Source organism: Ambystoma mexicanum, chromosome 6p, assembly GCF_040938575.1.
Source record: "Ambystoma mexicanum isolate Mex_15411 chromosome 6p, UKY_AmexF1_1, whole genome shotgun sequence".
NCBI classification, from domain to species: domain Eukaryota; kingdom Metazoa; phylum Chordata; class Amphibia; order Caudata; family Ambystomatidae; genus Ambystoma; species Ambystoma mexicanum.
Genome location: NC_090935.1, coordinates 322422952 through 322446595, shown reverse-complemented (window position 1 = coordinate 322446595; position 23644 = coordinate 322422952). Strand labels below are relative to the sequence as shown.

The following is a 23644-nucleotide window of genomic DNA, read 5'->3' as shown; positions in this document are numbered from 1 at the left end:
TGACATTAACATCTGTAAATTCCTACACAGTGCTGCTGAGTGAACATCTACAAATCTTGAGTGGGCCTTGCCCCTCAGGCCCTACCCTGTCTACGCCTCTGCCTGTTGCCCGGTAGATAGAAGTACTAGCACTTCATTGCAATATGCCAAACAGAATGGACAAGTACAATGTCACCCATCAGTAAAGGTCAGCTATTCGTATTTCGATTAGTTCTTGTATAAAATAGTCTAAAGAGAAACTTACATTATATTCGCAATTTCCATTCTCTAGGCGTAATGCAGACCGTGATGCAGAATCCTCTGTTCGTGTCAATGTTTTCTCAAAAACTGAATTTATATGTAACTAGGTGCAGTTTCGGAATGGACAACCTTAAATCATACGTTATTACACCCTCCGTTCAATTAAATCCCTTTCGGAATGGTCCCTGCCTCTCAAGGTCAAAAAACAAAAGAACCTTGTACTGTGCAAGGGACGCGTGGGGCCTCGCAGCTCCCAAGCCGAAATTCAAAGCTGGTGACCTTCACTCAAAATGAACGTATATTCTTACTTTGCAACATCCTGTGTCAACGCATCCATGAGAAAATGAATTTTGAAACACAGGCTCAGGAAATAGGGGGCTGCTCGTTGTTCGTGGCGCTGCTCAGCTGTAGGTGAAATTTGCCAATAGGGCCACCTCTGCTTCTCATGGCTTTCTACTCCATGGCATGTTTTCACAGTCAGTACTTCTTGTGTGCCTAGAATGTTCTGTGGCCTAGGTCTAATCCCTTTTGTAGGTCCAGCAGTTATTCTGCTTTTTGCGGAACTTTATTGCAAGTCAACTGCCAAAACCCAAATATTCTTACACACTGTTACCCATTGTTTATTAACACGAAAAATGAAGGTCCCACAGTATCTCAACTAAACTGTGAAATGTGAAAGCAATCGTAATAATTGTAATATATTTTTAAGAAAAGGACTGAGAGGATAGATTTCAAAAGACAAAATGCATACTTTATTTATACAGATTATAGAAACATTTTTTGCAAAAATAAAAACAGACGGTCATCATTTCAACCGGGATTTGAACGATTTAACAAGCTCTGCTTTGAGTGGACATGGCACGCTGCCAATGTTTTGTGGCAATGTATGTGTGCTCTGAACAGATTTGTGCGCGATTCCATGACTATGCATCTCGACGACATTAAAAATTAGATCTTTCACAAAATCGAATTCCATTTTATCATATACTGGCTTAACCACCCATTTTTTGCTTCTTTTTGTAAAGGCCATATTGTAGCGAAGCATTCCTAAGTTTCCAGCTGTGCTAGATTGTTCACGGCCCACATTCTCGTTATGCGCTAATACCACTAGTAAAGTCCAACATTTCATCCCCTGGATGCCAAAATGCAATTTCTCTGGCCTGTAATTTAGGCACATATTGTGGAACACCTCCAAATCTCCTGTGTGACAGAATTGTGCGAGTCCCTTCAGATCTCTTGATAGAGTTTTATCAAATACAATCTTCTCAAGGGCTTTGTGTGGAGGTGAAGATGGTATCAACCACTTCTTCTTCTTCCGTGCCTGCTCTGGGGACAAAGGGCCATGTTCACATTGGTGGAAATGTTGGTTTTCTGTCCAGTGGTGAACGTTGGAACAGTGGTGCATCAGTGAGCGCCAATTTTCCAGTAGAATTTCCACAGACCCATCACATGTTTTGGAGCTCCACCAAAGATGGTTGCTGAAAGACTGGGACCATTGCGAAATACTTTCTAAACCTTTTTTTTTCCCCTGCAGCCGAGATTTTTTTATTAATTGATTTGGCAACATGCCATACATCAAACTGATGTTTAATATTTAGATACTGCTCTTTGTCTTGGCTATTGAAACGTGTCTGTCCGTGGCTATGAGTTTGATTTGCATTCCCCTCGATTGTAGATCTTCCAGTGATTTCATAAAAACAAGTTTCTCCATGGCCACCGTGGATTTACATTGGGACACCTGCACGACCACCGAACTCACAATTTTCTTACTTTCCATGTCCTGAAGATGGTAGGTGCAGTACTTAGCAGAAAATCCGGGGCTGTCACACTGCCCATCGCCGGCTAGCCTGAACCGTTTATCGGGGAATGTACTTTCAATAGCCATTTTTCCAAGCATCTCTGTTGACAGGGAATAGATAATCACGTTGGTTTTTGTAGTATTGCGTTTTGGAAATTAAATGGAGTCCCACAAACTGAAAGAAACTGGATAACTTTGTGAAACTAGAGCCACTGAAAAGTAAAGCTGCTGCACACAGTAGATTGCCAGCTGGCAGTTTCCCAGCATCGGTTGAGCGGACCATGAAAATGCTTAGTGACTTTTCACAGGTGGCATGTATTTTCAGTTTACTGCCTTGTGTTAGACGAGTCACGCTCACCAATGGCTTTCCACATACTTCCCCTCCCACTGAATGCACACATTTCAGCATCTTTATAATCTCCATCAAGCTGCTGTCGAATACTATGTATTTGGCCTCTTTTATAATACTGTCATCAGGCAACATTGTTGTTTCGGACTGACCCTTGGTGGACATATCAGCAAAACAGGACATACTATAGTCGATATCTTTGTCTGTTTCGTCGGTCAATAGTGTTGATGCTTCAGTTTCTGTCATTTCAACATGTTACTTGACGATGGATAGGAGAAAACATCAATGTGGACTGTTTTTTTGGGGGGCATTTTTTTGGCGGGTGTCGATTGTGTCAGGTGCTCATCGAGTAATGTAAAACTATCTTCTATAAATTCAATTGCACCGTCCTCTGGCGGAGCGGGCGCATTGTAGCAATGGTCCAAGAACACCTTGCTGAAATCGCCGGTCTTATTAAATTCATTTTCTGGCCAGTGGACATAGGCATCTAGAGTGTGAACTCGACGCGCCTCAATGAATAGTTCCTCCATGGTGAAAACAGTTTGGCAAGCAGCATCTGTCATTTGTATCGCTGTCTGTGTCTGCATAGTCCGTACTCGATTGGGAAACTACAGGACAGATAGGAAAAGGGATGTTTAGTGTAAATCCAACATACAGTGTTGTACAAATGACATTAAAAAAGCATATAATGAAAGCCTTGGCACAAAACTTTTGCCAACAATAGAAAGTGTTTATAACTAACCTTATTTTTATTTCTTTTCTTTGAAACCTTCTTTACTCTAACATCAGCAAACTGGCGGACCGACTCTGATACACGTTCTTCCGGTTAAATATACGGATCTTGTATACATCCCTACAAAAACTGGTATCCATTTAAAATAAGTCATTGGCATTACACATCTAATTAGACAGACTTTCTTTTATTCGATGGTACTGTCAGTGCGCATACCTTTGGCTGCGGAGCAACTGTATGGTCTGGTTCCGGAACACCCACAATGGATAATGTAATTGTAGAGGACGCTGCAGCATCTCCCTGAAACACAGTACTTGCATTAGTAAGGTCAAAAAAGATTGGAAACGGGCCAAAGACAAAGGTTCATATCAACAGTAAAGTGGCAAAGAAACATTGTGCAATGCAATGATACGTTGCGAAAATATGATCAGATTATCTCGTCTTATTGAACTATGATGACCCATACACCTGACACCGGATCTACTAAGAGGGGTGTTCGTATTGTAGTGGACGCTTCAGCATCTCCCTGAAACAAAGTACTTTCATTAGTGATGTTGAAAAGATTGGAAACGGGACACACAATTTTGAAAGACCACATAGGTACTTATCAACAGTAAAGTGGTAAAGAAACATTGTGTAATGTAATTGTACATTGCAAAAATATGATCACATTATCTAGAATTCCGTACATAAAACCAGTCTGGAACAGAATAGATGGGTAAGATTACCTGATACGCGCTCGAAGTGGTTGATGACTCCAGGCAAGACATGGATGTTGAATCTTGTTCCTTCATATTCGATAGTCATGGAGTGGTAAAGGGAAAGTATGATTCGATTCGGAAATTCAACATTACAAAATGGCATGTAAAGAGACTGAATAAGAAATAATGACTTATTGAAACGCATAATATAGCATAGTTATCCATCCCCATAAATCAATCAAGTGGGTTCTACAAAACAAGGACTGATGGTTAGCAAAAAAGTCATTATTTCAACAGCTATTCAATCACATAAATATTGAAAGTACTATAAGTGGCATTTACACCGAAAATACAGGCGTAAAGCTAAATCCGGAAGCGTGACTCACCTGTGGCGGCATTTTCACGAGTAAAGTTGGAATAGCGTTTGGGAGCAATTTCCGAGTTGTTCTCGGTTGATTCCTCTTTGTGTACAAGGATGTGTCGTACATATCCGGTGAGAAGTGCAGGCTGCAGATGCGGTATCGATGACCCCTCTTGTCCTCCAAGACTTGGTTGACTCTACTTTCAAGGTCTTCCAGTGGATATCCGCAATGTCCGACCCATTCTCTTATTCGATCAACAGTCTTCGGGAATACATGTATTGTAATGCCTTCAAATTTGTCATGGGTCTTTGAAGGGCAACTGAAAATAGAACATGCAGGGATTGTTGTAAATTCTGCAAAATAAAGGTCAACATTATTAGAAAATTATTTTGCATAAGCATGTGCGAAAGAATGTATTGGACCATACATTGTTTGATGCACGCTTTCTTTTGGGCACCACAGCAAAACCAATGCAGCGTGTGCGGCTGTATTATAGGATAAATTTCACAAATGATTCATTGATGTGTTGAAAATCAGAACATGTTACTCGTCCCTTGAATGTTGCATCATGCACGAAAATGAAACATGCTTCTCCAGCATGGGGTCTGGCATGGATTCACATGCTCATGAACATTCCCCGTCGTCAGGCTGGGAATCCTCGGTAAAGAAAAAACCAGTATCAGTTTCGTTTCTGATCTGTCTTTCGTAGCAATAACCAATCACTGGTCTCTGCGTCATACTGACCACAGCCAATGACTGCCCTCTACCTAAGCACCGCCTCTGGCAGCCATCTTCAGATTTTTACCGCACGTTCATGTGTTGGGATCCTCGTGCTATTGCTCTCGAGCGTTAGTGCTATTTTTTCGCGCTTTTTTCACAAAAACTTCGATTCTTCGGTCAAAGAGCCTCAAGCTCCACCGATACTACATCCGATCTACGGGGACCCGTGTCGGATTCATCTGTGCCCCTCAAGGGTGAAGATTTCGTCGAGCTACGCTTCGGAGGACTCCAGAAGCTTCTCAGGCCCGGTCTCGGAGATGGCCCAGGAGAAGGGAAGCTCGACGCCCGGAAAGCTGTTCAGGGTCTGCCCTGGATGCCAGCTGCAGAACGTCTTTAAGGAGGACGAACACTCTTTCTGCCTTTACTGCCTTCATGAGGACAAAACGCACGTGGAGAAGGACTGTGCGTTTTGCGGCGACATGTCGGAACGGACCATGAAGGACCGTCATCAACGTCTTCGCCAACTGGCTGCAGGGTAAGAGCCCGTCTGGCGAGAAGAAGAAGAAATCCGAGCGGTCTTCTAAGACCTTTGAGGGCGCCCCGGCGACGGGGGCCCAACATAAGGCCAAGCACCGCGAGTCCGCTGGCACCGGGAGCGCCGAACGGTCGGGCTCTACGGGCGCCAGGCAGGGCGCACCCTCCCCGGCACCATCAACCACGAGCCAACGCTCTGGGTCGGGTAAGAGGAAGGCCGAGCACCCGGCGAAGCTCCTGGAGAGGCCCCGGTCGAGCTCGAAGGCAGAGGAGGAGCGTGGCAGTGCCCCCTCCCTCAAGGACAAGGCGGTGAGCGCACCTAGGGTGGTGAAGGCCTTGATCCATCCGACCAAGCCCTCTATCGAAACGGTCGCGGCGGCCCTGGCCCAGCCTGTGGAGGCTACTCCAGTGGTGGCGACCTCAGGGCCCAGAATCTCCCTGCCTCCTCGGAGGGAGTCTTCTTTTATGCCCATCGATAGGACCCCCGTGAAAACCTCCGTGGAGAAGAAGGGGGGGCAGGGCGTCGTCGTAGATTCGGCCTCAACCTCAGAAGAAGAGCTGGTCGAGGTCTTAAGCCACGGCCTAGGCGTGGAACAAGACCAGCCCGTCGGAATGGGTGCCGACGCAGGCGACGACGACATCGTCGAGGATGCCGACGGGGCCCCTGCTCGCCCGTCGGATTCCCCTCTGCCAGCGCCGCGAGACAACTCGGCGGCCATTTTGTTGGCCATACAGTCCTTATGCACTGAGATAAGGACGAGGCTACCGTTACCGACGGAGGAACCTCTCCCGTCGGGGGATCCAGAACCGGGACCTTCTGGTGTTCCCCCTGCCAAGAAAAGAAGGATCCATCCTCCACCTCCTTTTCAACCGTCGCGCCCCGTCCAGCCCTCCTCCCCGTCCACCCGAGGGGATGATACGGGGACTGACACGGCAGCGACGGGTACGGACGACGAGGCATACGACGAGGATTTTCCGTCGTCGCCCCCCACCAGGGCTTCTCCGCCCGACGAGATCGGATCCTTCCATTCCATGATCTCCAGGGCTTCCGAGCTTTTTCAACTCTGCCCCGAGGAGAAGAAAAAGGAAGGCTTCCTTTATCAGCGGCGCGAGGCCAAGAGGAAGACGGTCCTCGCAGTGCCTCTGTTGGACGACATTTGGGATGAGGGTCTTTCCCTCCTCAAGAACCCTTCCACGACGCCAGCTAGAAGAGACCGGTACGAGAAGAAGTACCGGGTCCCGGACACGGCCCCCCTATGCCTCCGGGCGCAGCCTACCCCGGACTCCGTCGTCTCCGCGGCGGCCAGGAAGAAAGCGGGGGGGGGTGCGGCCTCCACATCGACTTCCCCGCCGGACGGCGAGGGAAAGAAATTGGATGCTATGGGACGTAGAGTCATCTCGTCGGCAGCGACGACGATTAAAGCGGCCAACGCCTTGGCTATCGTGGCCCGCTACGACAGGGAGCTCTGGTACAAGATGGCTCCCCTGCTGGATTTTCTGCCGGACGACAAGAGGGCTGAGGCCCTTGAGATCCTCCAGGAAGGTGAAGTGGCTTCGGACCACGCCATCACCGTGGCGACGGACATCGCCGACGCGGGGTTCCGCCAGCTAGGCAACGGGGTTTGCCTTCGACGTCGTGGATGGCTCAAAGCTACGGATTTTCGGCAGGACGTCCAGACCAGAGTCCTGGACATGCCCTTCGACGGGAACAACCTGTTTGGGAAGACGGTGGACGATTCCCTCCAGGCCATCAAGGCGGATACTGAGACGGCCCGGGCCCTGGGAGTCCTGCAGCAACGACGGACGCCCTTTCGGAGCGGCGGAGGCAAGGGCGCCTCCAAAGGTTCCGGTGGCGGTTTCGCTTCCTACCGTCAAGCGGCCCGCTCGTCGTCGCAAGAGGCCTACAGAGGACGAGGCAAGTCTAGCGGACCCCGCCGTCGTCGCCAAGGAGGTCAAGGCGGCAAGGCCGCGTCCAAGCAGGATTGAACCGGCCGTGGGGTCGGGCCCCCACCGAAGCACCCCGGTGGGAGGCCGGCTGGCGGGCTTCGTCAGCGTGTGGGAGTCCATCTCCACCGACCGTTGGGTGCTGGATGCCCTGGCCCGGGGCCACGCGCTCGAGTTTCAAAGAAGGTGCCCGCGCGTCCCCCCCGTGGCCAGGAGAGAACTTCACGTCCCTCAACTTCTCCTGGAGGTAAAGGCGATGCTCAGAAAGGGCGCCATCGAACTCGTCCCAAAGAGGCTTCGGGGCTCCGGAGTCTACTCGCGATACTTCCTCGTGAAGAAGAAGACGGGAGGATGGCGCCCCATCCTAGACCTGCGACGGCTGAACAAGTTCATCAAGGCGCAGAAGTTCAGGATGGTCACCTTACAGCACGTCCTGGGTCAACTGGAGGAAGGAGACTTCCTGTCGTCGTTGGATTTGGAGGATGCCTACTTCCACATTCCAATCCTAAAGGGGCACCGAAAATTCCTCAGGTTCGTGGTCCAAGGGCGGCATTACCAGTTCAAAGCCCTTCCCTTCGGACTGCGGTCGGCACCCAGGGTATTCACCAAGTGCCTCGCACCGGTGGCGGCGCAGCTGCGCCGCGAGGGGATTCACGTCTACCCCTACCTGGACGACTGGCTCATCCGCGCCAAGACGAAGGAGCTCGCCGTGGTCCACACGGCAAGGACCGTCCAACTCCTCACGGACCTGGGATTCTCCGTGAACTACACCAAATCCCACCTGGTGCCCGCGCAAGTCGCACTGTTTCTGGGAGCGAGGCTCGACACAGTGTCCCTTCTGGCCTCCCCGTCGGAGGAGAGGACCAGGACCATCTTGGGCAAGGTGCAACGGATGCTGGTGGCCGACGCGGCCAAAGTGAGATCCATCAAGTCCCTCCTCGGGATGATGTCTTCCTGCATCTACCTCATTCCCATGTGCAGGCTCCGGATGCGCCCGTTGCAAGAATTCCTGGATGCGCGCTGGATCCAGACGACGGGCAGCTTCGAGGAAAGGATCAAGCTCGACGAGAGTTTCCGGCGAGCGATACGGTGGTGGGGCACCCGCGCGCATCTGACGGCGGGCATGGACTTCCAGACCCCAGCCCACCAGGAGACTGTGACCACGGATGCCTCCCTGGAAGGGTGGGGAGCGCACACCGAAAATCTGCACGCGAGGGGACTCTGGCTCCCGACGGAGAAGTCCCTGCATATCAACGTCCTGGAGCTCCGTGCAGTGTTTTGGGCCCTCAGGTCCTTCCTTCCGTCCCTGAAGGGCAAGGTGGTGAGGATCTTCACCGACAACACCACCACCATGTTTTACATCAGGAAACAGGGCGGAACCAGGTCCCCAGCGCTGTCCAAGGAGGCGCAGGACCTGTGGCATTGGGCCGTCGCCCAAGGGATTTTTCTGGTGCCGTTTCATCTGGCAGGGATAAAAAACACCATCGCCGACTCACTCAGCAGGGAGCTGCGCTCGTGCCACGAGTGGGAACTACGGCAGGATCTAGTGGATCGCCTCTTCCGACGGTGGGGCACACCCCAGATCGACCTGTTCGCGACGGCGACGAACACCAAGTGCCGGAGGTTCGCCAGCAGGTTTCCCCAGACGAGGAGCATGGGCGATGCTTTCTCGTTCCCCTGGGAGGGCCTGTTCCTCTACGCGTTCCCTCCCTTGCCTCTGCTAATCCGGCTCGTCAACCAGCTCAAGAGGTCACGGTGCAGGATGATCCTCGTCGCACCTGCGTGGCCGAGGCAGATATGGTTCCCGGACCTTCTGGACTTGTCAGCGTCCCCGCCGATCAAGCTGCCGGCGGACGCAGACCTACTCTCCAGGGAAGGAGGCGCCATCCTCCACCACGACCCGAAGTCGCTGAACTTGCAGGCCTGGCTCCTGCAGCGCTAGAGTTTGGAGGATACGACATACCGGCCGATTGCAGAGAGGTTCTTGCAAAGGCCAGGGCGTCCTCGACTCTTAAATGCTACGGACACAAATGGAAGAGGTTCTCTGTCTGGTGCCACGCACAGAAGATTAACCCTCTACGGATTACGGCTCCCCAAGTACTGCCGTACCTGCTGACGCTGGCCAAAGCTGGACTGGCACACGCGTCCATCAAGATTCATCTTGCTGCGATCTCCCGATACACCAGAACCACGGGGCGGACGTCCTTGTGGTCTCATCGTCTGGTGAAAGAGTTCATGAAGGGACTATTCAGATCGTTCCCGCCGGTGAAGGCTCCGGCCCCGGCGTGGGAGCTCAACGTGGTGCTGACCAAGCTCATGGGACCTCCGTTCGAGCCTCTGCACTCGGCCCCGTTGAAGTTTCTATCGTGGAAGACAGCTTTTCTCGTGGCCATCACCTCCGCACGACGAGTGGGTGAGATCCAGGCCCTTTCCTGCAAGGCCCCGTACTTGACTTTCCACGACACGAGGGTAGTGCTCAGGACGCACCCCTCCTTCATGCCCAAGGTACCGTCGGACTTCCATCTCAACGAACCCTTGGTGTTACCTGTGTTCTTCCCGTCGCCTTCGTCGCCGGCTGAGAGGACTTTGCACTCGCTGGATGTAGCTAGAGCGCTGAAGTTCTACGTGGATCGCACGAAGGGTTTTCGGAAGACGTCACAACTCTTTGTGAACTTTGGACCTGTCAATCAGGGGAAGGCTCTCTCGAAGGCTTCCATCTCCAGATGGCTCTCCGGCTGTATCATGTACTGTCACCGGTTGGCAAACCGACCGCTGCCTGGCCGTCCGAGAGCCCATTCCACCAGAGCGATCGCAGCTACCACGGCGTTCCTATCTGGTGTGCCCCTGCTGGACATATGCAGGGCTGCTACGTGGAGGTCGACGCACACCTTCACGAAATTCTACTGCGTCGACCGGGATTCCAGGGAGGAGTCCAGGGTCGGCCAAGCAGTGCTGCGCAACCTGTTCGCCTGAGGTGAGCCTGGTGAGGAGGTAAGATGCTTAATGTTGAGTTGATGTGATGCTTAATGTTGAGCCTTTGCCACCTCCCGTGGTTGTGCATGTGTGTACTGCTATGTATTCTTTATTCATGAGCATGTGAATCCATGCCAGACCCCATGCTGGAGAAGGAACAAGTTACTTACCTGTAACTGTTGTTCTCCAGCATGGGTCTGGCATGGATTCACATGCGAACCCTCCCGCCTACCCCTCTGCGGCTCTTCACTTGGTCATACTGCCACTTCACGTGCTTCCAAATCTGAAGATGGCTGCCAGAGGCGGTGCTTAGGTAGAGGGCAGTCATTGGCTGTGGTCAGTATGACGCAGAGACCAGTGATTGGTTATTGCTACGAAAGACAGATCAGAAACGAAACTGATACTGGTTTTTTCTTTACCGAGGATTCCCAGCCTGACGACGGGGAATGTTCATGAGCATGTGAATCCATGCCAGACCCATGCTGGAGAACAACAGTTACAGGTAAGTAACTTGTTCCTTATACTATAGGCACGGTCCGCGAAGGCTGCAATACGATGCCAATTGACAATGATAAAAATTGAGATACCGATAACATAACAAAAGAAACTCAAGTCAATAGCAATGATACAAATTAACATAGCACTACGGAGTTGGATACTTCGGAATAGATATACATGTCCTTACCTTGACCAACAAACAGTTGGATTCAGCAAGCAGAGTAATTAGTGGCAGGAGAACAGGGAGATGTTCACAGGTAGTACACTGACAAGTTCACTCGAAGCGGTCATAGAGTAGCACGTTCACAAGTTGACTTGCAGTGTTGAAGAATGTTCTCATGGTAAATATCCAGTGGTTTATAAAGAATAACAAAAAGGGGTGTGTTTGTGAATGAATGACATGTATATGTCGTGGCATTCTGTACATTGCAGAGGCGCGGTCTGCTTCCGGGGAGGCCTGCCTGGAGACACAGGGTCTGAGGAGGCCATATGAGCAATGGCCCCTGGGCGTGGGATACCTTTTGAAGTGTACATGTTTGGCACCTTGGCCGTTTGCGCCCCTGACAGCTCCCCATAGCAGCGCACATCCACTGGTGCGAGAACTGCCTTTGATAGTGAGGGGTGGGATGGATGGGCCGGGAGGCGTGCAGGCAAGGCACCGGAACACTGCTGAATGGAAACACACTTGATTCACTTTAAAACTGAAACAATCATCGATTAAAACATGTTTTATTTGGTTTCTTATTTTGATGGCACAAAAATACTACACATTGTAAAGGTCTGGTTGCAGCTCGGCGAGGGAAAATCCCCTGTACTGACCACTGTCGCTGGGGAAAGTTTGTCTAATGGCGCCTGTGAAGATACTGGTGGGGGTTCCCTGTACTTCCGCTCTGTATATGGTAGAGGAGAGGCACAGAGACCCCAGCCAAGATTCTCAATGGGTAGCAATCGAGGCCTAGCTTCTCGGGAGGTGATGCAAGCTGGTTCTTAAGTACAGTGTAGTCCCTGAACCCCCACAAAGGAATGTCCACACACTGTATTACTGAAAACAGTCTTTATATAATTAATATTCAAAGGTATGTACACGATCACAATAACGCACTTTGTACTTGGAAGTCGACAATGATAAATATATACAATTCTAAAGTGGTACCACCAATGTTATCAAAGCTCATTAAAGTGCATCAACTGTATGGTTAAAATGTCACACAGATCAATAACGAGGAAACCAGCAATAGAGATGGGAAGGAACGCAAGATGGTTGAAACAATAGGCAGATTTCTGACCCCTACTACTAGGCACAGTTCTGTGTGGAGATCCCCCCCCCCCCAACCTGGGCAACCTGTAAATAAAGATATATAGCACAAGCCCAGTCCATATATTGGTTAATAGTCTTATTTTCCTCCTATTAAGGTTTACCCCCCCAATGTACCTGGTGGAGTAGAGTTCTTCGAAGACGCGTCGAAGGATCCTTCTTGAGTGACTCCTTCTAATGCAGGAGCCACGTATCGTCTAGAGTCGTCAGGGAATCGACGGCCCTTCTTGAGTGCCCTCCCTTTAAGGCAGGAGTCACGGGTCGTCAAACGACCGACAGAGAACAGGTTGAACTACGGCGGTGAAGTGGCAGCTTCGTTCCTAGCGGTGCTCGTCGAAGGCGGAGCGTTGGCGTCCTGCAAGGAAGAGGCGTGCGGGGCACCTCAGTGACAATAGTTCTGGACCGCAAAGAGAGGATGAAGAACTGTGGCCCAGCAAGGGCGTCGAGTCGTCGGCGTCTCTGTGGTCTTTCAGGTGGCGGGAAACCCACCGGCGGATGCTCCTCGGCGGATCGACGGTCGAGCCTTCTCCAGTGGGATAAAGCGGGCGAAGGTGCAGACGAGAGCTTCCGATGATCAAAGGAAGTTCTTAGGCAAACGGGAGCACAGCGGATCCGGTCGGCGACGGCGGTCGTCGACAGTGGCGGACAATAGTCCGGGTGCTTCTCTTAGGGATTCCGCTGCAGTCCCCGTCTCCGGTCGGCAGCCTGTCGTAGGCCTGTCTACCAGGGAGTGTTGGCAAAGAGCGGATGTGCACGATAGTCCCTCGTAGCTCTGGAAGAGGGTGCCTTACCAGGTCCTCTCTGGGTCAGTCCTTGGAGACACAGCAGCTTTCAGATTGTGAAGGAGAGCAACAGCAATTCTTCTCTTCCAGCAGGGCTTCAAGGTCAAGCTTCAGTTACTCCAGTTACTCGCAGTAGTGGATTTCAGCTTCTGAACAATTTCCAGTGGTGAGAGGTCCCCAGATATACTAGTCTGTCTCCCATCCACACTGTTAGGTCACACTGAGCAGCCAATCGTCCAGAAAGGCATTCATGCAGTCAGTCAGCCAATCAGGGGTGCAGTGCCTTCAGGCCATCCTCCTCCCGCTCAGACACTCACAACAAGGAATGTGGATTGGGACAAGTACACAGCCATTCAACACTACACACTGCATTCAGGCCAGTTTCGGGCAGGGCTGTCTCAGTCTTTGTCTCTCATACCTGAAACCAGACAACCACAACAAGAAGTGCATATTGGTCACACACTCCGTTCACCCAGGTCCCACCCACAGGAGGTACCCACAACATAGTCACTGGGAAGGCTCCAGCTAGTCTGGCTGGGCCTTCACAACACCACCATATATGGCACTTCCACCCAACAGCCAGGCAGGGGGAAGGGACAGAGTCAGGGCTTCCCAGGACTTTGGGAAAACAAGGTAATCGGTAATAGAAAGCAAGAGGCCACATGGGGCCATTTTGTTTTCCATCAGCAATCAACTGATCCCAATGGTAGGGCCGGGGTATCCCCAAAATGGAGGATACTCCGCGCACCTGTCAAATTCAGCATGGAGCTGCCACCAGCCCACACCCTGCTCTACGGGCCACCCACAGGTGCCCAAAAACATACACTAGGGGCACATGGTTGTACCCCCCACCCATGGGTGCCATAAGGGTATCCCACGGGTCTGTTCACCAAACCAAAAGAGAGCTGCACCGCCAGGAGTCCCACATGAACTCCAGCGCGGAAAAGATGACCGAACACACGATAAAAAGCAGTAAAGGACAAGGATATGGAAGCCCTGTCCCTCTGATGCATTTCCAGCATCACAGCGCCAACGATACAAGTGGGTATTACTCGTCGAACGCGGTGTCCAAGCCTCCCATGTAGCCACCATGTGTACGAACGATAGGCCACCAGCCGGTACCACCTAGAAAAGAGAAAGATACAATCTGTTTTTAAATGACCAAGATAAGTGTATTAAACCTTGCTTGTCAATGACAATTCTTGTATGCAATGGCATTTTTGGCAGGACAAATGCTAACTAGGCACTGCACAATATTGAACGACTTTTATGCGACTATTACTAGAGAATTGCAAGACTAAACGGATATGACAATATCTTGAAGTTAGGAGAATATAGGGGACAACCGTGAAATAGTAGTGGCCTAACTGACATTACAACCAGACTGCACTTACTCGTTACTTGTATTACGAGGGCGAACTGTTGCGTGAAGTTCGTGCACAAGCACCATCAAAATCCTCAACACGGACCGTGTGAGACAGGCTGCCGCGAAGTCTGGCAGCTCGGTAACGCATTGCGGCTGTGGATCGCCTTGTGATATGTAGGACAAGCATCCAGAGTTTTCTCGACAGCAGCAGTTCTCCACCTCGGTTGGCATTAGCGCGCACCAATTGCAGAGACACCAGGTGGAAACGCCATCCATGCGACTAGGCCCAGGCTCTTCATCTGTTGAAACGTCTGCCCAACTGTTGTCCAAATCCCCATCGTCTACAGAGCTTGTTCTTTCCAGTAATTCCTCCTCCGAATACTCGGGCTTGTACAGGTAGGGCATTGTTGTTGCCATTGTGTGGTAAAGAAACTAAAATAATTTATAGCGGTCATACTGGTATCTGTTCACACGGGCTACAAGCAACGAAGGGGGCTGACCAGAGCACAGAAACGAGTCACAGAATACTCAAAGAAATACAGCGAGAGGAATGGAAAAGAAAATCTGCTGTTGTGTGTTGTGAAACGCTCTGTTTATACTTGTCGAGGAAAGAGGCTTCCTGCCATTTCCATGGCGACACGTCATTAGCTGAGGCGCAGAGAAGGTTGACATGAGACGTGCTTTGGCGTTTTGAAATGGGCAGTATGCGTCTAGTGATGTCAGGCTCAGGGGCGGGGGATATGATTTAGTGCGCAAACGCAGGTTCACCCAGTGCGATGCGGCAAGTGATAGGATTATCACAAAATGGACACGCCCTGCTGCCTGATTTTGATTGTGTTCAAGAGACGAAAACTCGGGTAAGGTGCATAGGAAATGTTTGTACGATCGATCGAATTATGATTAAAAGCACATGGCCGACCCATAGGGACAATCATTTTTGACCGAACCATTCCTTGAAGAAGGACCTTTTCACAAAGAAATGGTGAAAAAAGACCGGGAGCCATTTTGTCAAAGATGGTGCCCGTGGTTGCTTTGCAGCACCTGTGAACGCAGTCCGCGGTAAATGAACACCATGGTAGTTCAAACGAAACCGCTGCCACCAGCCATTCAGTGAGAAAAGAGTAACATAAAAAATGGTACATGAGAAGCTAGACCAAAGGTATACTAGTTAAACCCTCCATCACTCTATTTTAAGGTAGTGTGTACTAGGTCTAGAAAGTTACAATGGTAAGTAAAGTCAATTTCACTTTACTGGTCTGGGAAACAGTAGTTCATCCCAGAGAAGGTAGTTAAACCTTTGGGAAATCTGGAAGACTTCCCTGTGTCACTGCACTGAAGGAGCTGTGACACACAATGTAAAAGATGATGCCTATGAGTTTGTCAGACTCCACAACCAAAAGAAACGGAGGTAAAATTCACATTAAAATACAAGAGTGTGTGTGAAAAAGGGTCTCACTCTCTCCAGGTAAAAGAAATCAAGTCCTCAAAATCCTTTAAATTGCAGGGTGTCTCTAAGGTGGAGGGAATTGGCACATTTCAGAGAATTCTCCCTAACAGCAAGCATAGTACTTAAGTTTGCAGCGATGGCGCTCATTGCACAACCATGGAAGGGGCCTTCGATACCAAAAGAACAAGAATGGTTGAGGAAGATATTGGAACTAGTGGCTCTGGAACGGGCCACATACGCCGTGAACAATAACCTGGGAAAATTTGCTGCAGAATAGGGCGAAACCCTGACTTTTTTTAAGGAGACTTCACGTCTCACTGGTGCCCACAAAGACAAACTTTGAGATTTACACTGATGCCCTCCCGAAGGAGGATTCAAGCAAGACCGAGAAATGCTGGTGCTCTGGAGATGGGACGGAGAGGAGAGCGAGGGAAGGAGGGAGGGGGGACTGTTTATTATGTTGTAAAACAATGAAAAGTTTAAAACAAAATGTTACATGAGAAAGTAGACAAAAGGGGTTCTCCAGCATGGGGTCTGGCATGGATTCACATGCTCATGAATATTCCCCGTCGTCAGGCTGGGAATCCTCGGTAAAGAAAAAATCAGTATCCGTTTCGTTTCTGATCTGTCTTTCTTAGTAGTAACCAATCACTGGTCCCTGGCTCATACTGCCCCCAGCCAATGACTGCCCTCTCCCTAAGCCCCTCCCCTGGCAGCCATCCTCAGATTTTTACAGCACGTTCTAGTGTTGGGAGTCCTCGTGCTTTAGCTCTCGAGCTTTTACTGCGTTTTGCGATTTTTCAAAGAGTTTGATCTTATTTTTTTCGGTCAATCGAGCCTCAAGCTCCACCGTTTCTACTTCCGATCAACGGGGACCCGTTTCGGAATTTTCTACGTCCCTCAAGGGCGAAGTTTTCGTCGAGGTACGCTTCTTGGAGGATTCCAGAAGATCTGAGGCCTACCTCGTGGACATGGCCCAGGACAAGGGAAGCTCGACGCCCGGATCCAAGCTGTTCAGGAACTGCCCTGGATGCGGATTACAGAATGTTTTCAAGGAGGATGAACATTCGAGATGTCTCTACTGCCTTCATGAGGACAAAACGCACCTGGAAAAGGGCTGTGCGTTTTGCAAGAATCTGTTGGAACGGACCATGAAGGATCGTCGGATCGCCTCGCCAGCTGGCTGGAGAAGGGCCCAGCAGGTGAGAAGAAGAGGTCCAAGCGGTCTTCTAAATCCTGTGAGGGCGCCCCGGCGACAGGGTCCCAACAGAAGGCAAAGCACCGCGAGTCCTTGGGCATCGGGTGCGTCGAAGCGTCGGGCTCCTTGGCTGCCAGGCAGGGCACACATTCACTGACGCCATCAACCACGAGCCAACGCTCTGGCTCGGGGAAGAGAAAATCCGAGAACCCGGGGAAGCTTCTGGAGAGGACCCGGTGGATCTTGAAGGGATCAGCCGAGGGGGAGCGAGGCAGTGACCCTCCCCCAAAGGTGAAGGCCTCAAGTGCGCCCAAGGTGGTGAGGGCCTTGATTCACCCAGCTAAAGCCTCTATCGAGGGAGTCGTGGCGACCTTAGCAAAGCCTATGGAGGCTACCCCAGTGGAGGCGACCTCGGGGGCCCAGAGTTTCCCTGCTACCGCAGAGGGAATCCTCTTTCCAGCCCATCGACAAGACCCCCATCAAGGCCCCGGTGGAAAAAGAGGGGGGGGGGGGCAGTGGCCATTACGGACACGGATACAGCCTCTGAGGAGGAGCTGTTGGAAGCTGTGAAGAGCCTCAGCAAGAGGTCCGAGAATGTTCGCCCACACGGGAGAGATCCTGAGGAAGCGATCGAAGAAAGCGACGGTGGCGACAATGAGGCTCCAGTGGAGGAGCAGCCATCCCGCCCGTCGCAACTAGTGCCCGAGCCTCAGGACAGCTCGGCGGTCATTTTGGTGGCAATCCAAACATTATGCACGGAGATGAGGACGAGGTTGCCACTAGCCCCGACGGGCGAACCGACGGAGCTGGACCCATCGGGACGTCCTCCAAGCAAGCGGAGGAGAATTCACCCTCCCCCGCCCTTTCAACCCTCGCGGCCCATGGAGCCTTCATCTCCCTCTCCGGATCCCAGAGATGACACAGCGACGGATTCGACGATGGGGACGGATGACGACGGCAGTGACGAGTGGAGATGGACCTTCCATCATCTCCACCCCCTCGTGCTTCTCCGCCCGAAGAAATTGGCTCCTTCCACGCCATGATTGCCAGGGCATCCAAGCTCTTCCAGCTCTGCCCCTAGGAACAGAAGAAGGAAGGCTTCCTCTAACAACGGCGTGAGGCCAAGAGAAAGACGGTCCTCGCGGTACCGTTGCTCGACGATATCTGGGACGAGGGGCTTGCAGTCCTAATGAACCCGTCCACGGCGCCTGCCAGGAGGGATCGGTACGAGAAGTACCGAGTCCCTGATTCCGCCCCCTTGTGCCTTAGGGACCTGCCGACCCCGGATTCGGTCGTCTCTGCAGCGGCCAAGAAGAAAGCGGCGGTGGCAAATGCTTCAACTTATACCTCCCCACCCGACGGCGAGGGAAAGAAACTGGATGCCATGGTACTACGAGTCATCTCGTCGGCGGCGATGACGGTCAAGGCGGCCAACGCCCTAGCGATTGTGGCCCGCTACGACGTAGTTGTGGTACAAGATTGCTCCCCTGCTGGACTTCCTACCAGACAAGAGGGCTGAGGCCCTGGAGATTCTGCAGGAAGGAGAGGTGGCGTCGGACCACGCCATAACGGTGGCCATGGACATCGCTGACACTGGTTTCCGCCATTTGGGCAACAGTGTTTGCCTTCGACTGAGGGGATGGCTCAAGGCGACTGATTTCCGCCAGGACATGCAAACCAGAGTTTTGGACATGTCCTTTGAAGGGAACAACCTGTTTGGAAAACAGTGGATGAGTCACTTCGGCCATTAAGGCCGACACGGAGACGGCTCAGGCCTTAGTAGTTTTGCAGCAACAACAACCTCCCTTTCGAAACTCCGGAGGCAAGCAAGGTGCCTCCAAAGGATTCGGCGGTGGCGCCTCGACGTACCGCCAGGCAGAGCCCGTTCCTTGTCGCAAGAAGCCTACAGAGGGCGCGGCAAGTCGGGAGGAGCCCGTCGCCGTTGCCAAGGAGGTGAAGGTGGCAAGGCCGCCTCCAAGCAGGACTCAACCGGCTGTGGCGTCAGAGCCTCCACTGAAGCACCCCGGTGGGAGGCTGGCTGGCGAGCTTCGTCAGCGTGTGGGAGTCCATCTCCACCGACCGTTGGGTGCTGGATGCCCTAGCCCACGGGCACGCTCTCGAATTTCTAAAGTACCCTGCATTCCACCCGTGGCCAGGAAGGAAAATCACATCCCTCAACTGATGTTGGAGGTAAGGGCGATGCTCAAGAAAGGTGCCATCAAACTCGTCCCAAAGAGGCTCCGGGGCTCCGGAATATACTCAAGATACTTCCTTGTCAGAAAGAAGACAGGCGGTTGGCGCCCCATCCTCGACTTACGTCGGCTAAACAAATACATCAAGGCCCAGAAGTTCTGGATGGTCACCCTCCAGCACGTGCTGGAACAGCTGGAGACAGGCGACTTCCTATCGTCGCTGGACTTGGAAGATGCTTACTTTCACATCCCCATTCGGAAAGGCCCCCGAAAGTTCCTCAGATTCGTAGTCCAAGGACGGCACTACCAATTCAAGGCCCTCCCATTTGGATTGAAGTCGGCACCCAGGGTATTTACCAAGTGCCTAGCACCAGTGGCGGCGTGGCTGTGCCTGTGCCTGCAAGGGATCCACGTTAACCCTTACCTGGACGACTGGCTCATCCGAGCAAGGTCAAGGGAGCTCACCATCAAGCACACAGCGAAGACCGTCCAACTGCTCACGGATATGGGGTTCTCCATCAACTTCCCCAAATCCCACTTGATTCCGTCGCAGGTAGCACTGTTTCTGGGAGCCAAGCTCGATACAGTGGCACGGTTGGCCTCTCCGGAGGAAAGGACGAAGGCCATCCTAGGCAAGGTGCAGCGTCTACTGGCCACGGACGTGGCCAGGGTGAGGTCCATCAAGTCCCTTCTCGGCATGATGTCCTCTTGCATCAAACTGGCGCGCCTATGCAGGCTGCGGATGCGTCCACTACATAAGGTCCTCGATGCCCGTTGGATACAAGCCAAGCAATTCGGTGGTGGGGCGCACACGCGCATCAGACCCCAGCACATCAGGAGACGGTGACGACGGATGCCTCCCTGGAAGGATGGGGAGCGCACACCGGAGATCTTCACGCGAGAGGCCTGTGGTTCCCTGAGGAGAGGTCGCTCCACATCAACATTCTAGAGTTCCGAGCAGTGGTCTGGGTGCTCAGGTAATTTCTTCCGTCCCTCAAGGACAAAGTGGTGAGGATTTTCACCGACAATACCACCACGATGTTCTACAGGTCAAGGTCCCCGGCTCTATCCAAGGAGGCCCTGGATCTGTGGCATTGAGCCGTTGCCCAAGGGATGTTTCTGATGCCCTTCCACCTAGCAGGGATAAAGAACACCATCGCCGACTCGTTGAGTAGGGAGCTGTGCTCATGCCACGAGTGGGAACTGCGTCAGGACCAAGTGGATCGGCTTTACCGACGATGGGGCAAACCCCAGATCGATCTGTTCGCGACGACGATGAACTCCAAGTGCCAGAGGTTCGCCAGCAGGTTTCCCCAACCGAGGAGCATGGGTGATGCTTTCTCATTCCCCTGGCATGGCCTGTTCCTGTATGCGTTCCCTCCGTTGCTACTGCGTCTCGTCAACCAACTCAAGAAGTCCCGGTGCAGGATGATCCTCGTCGCACCAGCGTGGCCGAGACAGATCTGGTTCCCAGACCTTCTGGACTTGTCAGCGTCTTCCTCCCTCCACCTTCCCTCCCCCCCAGTCAAAGTATCCGCGGACGCAGATCTTCTCTCCAGAGAAGGAGGCGCCATCCTCCATCTTGACCCGGGGCTGCTGAACTTGCACCCTGGCTCCTGCGGCACTAGAGTTTGGAGGGTACGAGATCCTGGTGGACTGCAAGGAGGTACTTGCAAAGGCCAGGGCGTCCTCAACTCTCAAGTGCTATAGACACAAATGGAAAAGGTTCTCTGTCTGGTGCCGTGCACAGAAGATTAACCCTCTACGGATTACGGCCCCTCAAGTGCTGCCGTACCTGCTGTCGCTGGCCAAGGCGGGGCTGGCTCATGCCTCCATCAAAATGCATCTAGCGGCGATATCCCGCTACACCAGAACTACGGGACGATCATCTCTGTGGTCTTATCGCCTGGTGAAAGAGTTTATGAAGGGACTGTTCCGTTCATTCCTGCCGGTGAAGGCTCCGGCCCCGGCGTGGGAGCTCAACGTGGTGCTGGCCAGGCTCATGGGGGCGCCTTTCGAGCCTCTGGATTCGGCACCGTTGAAGTTCCTGTCGTGGAAAACTGCTTTTCTTGTGACCATCACCTCCGCACGACGAGTGGGAGAGATCCAAACCCAATCCTGCAAGCCTCCATACTTGACTTTTCACAAGACAAGGGTGGTGCTCAAGGTGCCGTCGGACTTCCATCTCAACGAGCCCTTGGTGTTACCTGTTTTCTTCCCATCGCCTTCGTCGCCGGCCGAGAGGACTTTGCACTCGCTGGATGTAGCTAGAGCGCTGAAGTTCTACGTGGACCGCACGAAGAGTTGTCGGAAGACATCAACTGTTTGTGAACTTTGGACCTGTGAACCAGGGGAAGGCCCTCTCGAAGGCCTTCATTTCCAGATGGCTCTCCGGCTGCATCATGCACTGTCATCGGTTGGCAAACCGACCGTTGCCCGGCTGTCCGAGAGCCCATTCGACCAGAGCGATCGCTGCTACCACGGATTTCTTATCTGGTGTGCCCCTGCTGAACATCTGCAGGGTTTCTACGTGGAGGTCGACACACACCTTCACGAGATTCTACTGCGTCGACAGGGATTGCAGGGAGGAGTCCAGAGTCGGCCAAGCAGTGCTGCGCAACCTGTTTGCCTGAAGTTGGGCCTGGTGTCATGATTCCTGCCCTTCATGTCCCCAGCTCGCCAAGTTGTCAGGCTGGAGCCAGGTCACGATCACCTACATGGCCCTCAAGGGCCTCTCCATCCCTCCAAAGACCCACTTGGAGTCAGACTTGACGCTTGTGGCACAGACTCACTCACTCCCATAGGATAACATTGGGGATTGGACTTGTAGTGCATTGATGGGTACAAGATGGATGCCCCCACATATTTCGGTTCCAAGAACTGCATGTGCAGTCTAGTCTTGTGGGTGAAGTTCAGCCCAGAGACACCTGGGATACCCAGAGACTATTTAAGCCAGGCCCAGGCTGAGAAACATGCTTTGTGTTTTCTGCACCTGCAGCGTGACACTCACCGTGTTCGGATCGGTCTCCAGTAGGCCTGCATCTTTCTTCTGCGCTCAGCTCCTGCAAGAACGAGAACACCGTTAGGAACAGCCTTACCTTGCGCCGCTTCTGCCCATAATTCATCGCCTCTTCTGTTCTGCGGGCATCTTCGGCGGTGTCATTCCCATCCCGACACGCCGCTTCCTAAAGAAAAGGGAAAAGAACGGAAAAAAGGCATTAGTAAGCATTCAGCAAATCTTTGCTTATTTTTAAAGACTGTACAAGCTTCAAACGCTTACCTGAATCCCAGCCCCTCTGAGGGAACTCTGTCTCCGGAACGTCTCATCCATCTGCACGAGGGAAAAGACACTCCAGGTTAGCGTGGAAACATCTAGAGGCGCCGCATACCGCGCTTACTCACCGCATTTCTTCTTCATAACCGGCATCCCCGCTGAAAACGTTGCGGCACCTAAAATACACAGAAAAAAACTCAGTTCTGTACAAATACGAAAGGGTCGCATCGCGCTCTCACTCACCTTCAGCGCTACTCATCTCAGCAGCACGTCACCATCCCCGGATGCCAGCCATCATCTAAGGAAGGAAAGGAACGAAGTTAGAGAACTGTTCAAAAGACTCATTATACTTACCTGTCGGACTCTTGCCAGTGAAGTAACTAGGCAGCAACGGGCCCACATGAATCAACGCGCCCCTGCGCTGAAAGCAGGACGGGGAGCACACTTTCCAAGAAAACAAGGTGAGCTGTGGATCAAAGTGAAGGGTTGGACCCCGGGGAAGAAGGGGTTCAAGTACACAGAGACAATAGGGAGTTAAACTCTACCAATCCTGTGTTTCACGCCCAGTCTCCAGTCGAGTAGACTCCAGGGAATGGTTCAAGGTGGTAAAAGGTCAGAACAGACTGAGTGATGTTGTAAGAGGATTCCATTCAGCACTACAGCTAAGTTAACGCCTAGTCTAGAATACTGAATGAAAACCCTTATTGATATATCTTTAGGTCCAGTTCATGCGTTCTGGATGACTACCCCTATATAACACCCCTCTCTTGGAATCCCCCTGACCCAACTGAGCCAAGAAGTAGTTCTGTTTTGCAAGTTTAAAAGGTTTATTTGATAATTTAAAATATATATTATATCACGCTTTATAATAAATTAATAATTGAACAGCACACTTAATCTGATATGATGAAGATTAACAACGGAGAATCTGGCACTAACACACTTCTCTATAATCAATAAGGAGTTGACATGAAATGGATAAGGTAGCACAGTGGTAAATAGGTACAGAAGTATAATGTGGTGGAGAATGCTTTACAGGGTTCAAGGAAATGCAAGGTTGAATGAATGAAATGCAGTATAGAAATACTCAATATGATTTCAACAAAACAATGTAATCACTTTTCTCTGGCAATCCCCTCCCCCCCTTGATGCAAGGCAAGGAAATGGAAGGAAACACACAGTTCTCAGAAATGCAATCAAATGTGATTCAGTTCAACC

At 51.7% G+C, this 23644-nt stretch overlaps 1 protein-coding gene across 3 annotated transcripts in view; it reads left to right on the top strand.

Moving 5' to 3' along the window:
- The window catches only part of ZFR (zinc finger RNA binding protein), a 1119848-nt gene that overhangs the window by 953247 nt on the left and 142957 nt on the right, over window positions 1-23644 (top strand). The window lies entirely within an intron of this gene.